This window comes from Pinus tabuliformis, chromosome 8 (assembly GCF_031772625.1).
Source record: "Pinus tabuliformis cultivar Carrire ecotype Pingquan chromosome 8, CPIR1, whole genome shotgun sequence".
Taxonomy (NCBI): Eukaryota; Viridiplantae; Streptophyta; class Pinopsida; order Pinales; family Pinaceae; genus Pinus; species Pinus tabuliformis.
In genome coordinates this window covers 1,672,949,141-1,672,951,283 of record NC_142294.1, presented here as the reverse complement: position 1 = coordinate 1,672,951,283, position 2,143 = coordinate 1,672,949,141, and positions in this window count along the sequence as shown.

The following is a 2,143-nucleotide window of genomic DNA, read 5'->3' as shown; positions in this document are numbered from 1 at the left end:
TTAAAATTATGGCTAGAATAAAGAGTAATCCTTGTTGAACTACGTTTGTGGGCTGACTCTCCAATTCTGATACAACCCTAGCGTTCACAGGATGCTACAGAAAATGTGAGTGGATCTTGTAAGGACCAACAAACCAAATATTGGTGAACATTGAAAAGAACCAAATGATGATATGGCCATTCTTGACTACTTTTAAAATATATGACAGTCATAACACTATGACAACATACCGCACGATTAGGAAGCCTTGCTGAAGCCTGGGTATTTCTGGTGCCTTCGCCTATATCTTTGAGGCAATTGAAAACAAGGTTTTGTAGCTCTCATAAATAATCATCATCAAAAGCATCTATGTCAACTTTGATTTCCTCATCATTCTGACTTATACCAATGTGCTTCCTTAAGAATGTAATTATGGGTACTGCCATCTCATCTGGTAATTGTTCAAGATCCTCACAAAGCTTCTTCTTTTCATTAAATGACATCGAATGTTTGCATGAAAAAAAAATCTGAACACCTCCACGATTACACCGGACATGAATATTGACTCATTTTCTTCTCACTCAATCGAAGGGGCATCATCTTTCACACCCTGAGAACTACAGCATAATTTCTCATCTTTGCACTGTCACATAATTTCTAGCACTGGTTGCTTGACCTTTTCCATCTGTTGTTTCAACGATTTGCCGCAAAACATTTTCCCAGGGAACTACAAGAAAATACACCTCAAAGGAAATTTGTGCAGGCCATCTCTGCAGGACTGAAAGGTGTTGGTGTAATTTCGACATTGCTATTCTTGATTGAATGATCTTTATCTTCTGCCAAATCGGTAACATTATTGTCAGAGTGTTTCTCTATACAAAGCCTGGGAAACGAGTTGGATGGAGCTGAAACCTTCAGCTGAAGAACCACATGGGATTGGGGGGTGTCATTGAATGATGGGCTAATTGATCAAGGCTATTGGAATTGGTTGCCAGAATTAATGATGACGATTTGGGACTTGCAGGGGGCTCTAAGGTACCTCTCATAGGAAAGAATTCAGCTTCGTGTGCATTCAATTCAATTATATCCTCATCATGGTAGTCATTCATATTTTCTCGCTACAGAGAACCCTCAAAGTCTTCAATCGATTCTATGTTTAAATGAGAGAGATTCCAACTGAAATAGCCCCCAATTTCTTTGGGCGATGCTGATGAAGTTCTAGTGGAAATCGAGGGACGTAAAGTTATAGCACTGTGGGCACTTGCAAGCACATGACCCCTTGATTCTTCTTCTGTCTGCACTGACTTACAAACCCTAGGCCATCTGAAAGGGGCAAAGTCTAGTGGTGCCTTGTAGGAATAATATTCCTCAGACAAATGTGTCATCTTCTTCGTGGGTATACCAGAATTTTTTAGTAGCTCACCTAATGAATCGCTAGGCAAATACATTTTGAGTACCACTCTGTGTTTATATACACTGTAACCCTGTGGGGTTTTTGAATAGCTTCTATGGCTATATATCTCCTGTGTAGCAGTGGCAAGCATATTCACATGCAGCATTTGTTGGCAATGATCACTGAGATCATCGATGTATAACTCTACTAAAACTGATTCCAGTAACATGATTTTTAAATCAAATACTGCTTGATAATCTCAGATATGCCATTTGAATAAAATGATCGATGTCATTGGAATCGTGTATTTATGGTTTCCACAGGAAACTGCAACTAAAAACATTGAATATGTGTAGAGAAAAGTAGGGTTTTGCCTTTTTCTATCAATAGGTAGGGTTTGTTGAGAAGAGAAAATGTGTTGAGTGGCGTTGCACTAACCGGGATTGTTGGGATTCAACGTTGATTGCGCAGTTGTTGATTTGTAGGCTCCTCAAAACCTTCTCAATAGTCTTATGGTCACTTATATATTCACCATATGTCCCTGATTTGTTCTTTGCACTCATTTCCCAGTCATATACTGATTAGCATACTCAAATCCACAATGAACATTGGCCAATACACACGTTGTGCTATCGCTTTCTAAAATGTAGAGCCTATGAGCTTCTCAAGAGTGTCTCGGATTTGCTTTAGTTCACAAAGCTCTGTTACAACCTTTAGAACCAGTGACCATGAAGGTGTCCCAAAAGCTCATCTTTGGAAAGAACTTCTAGG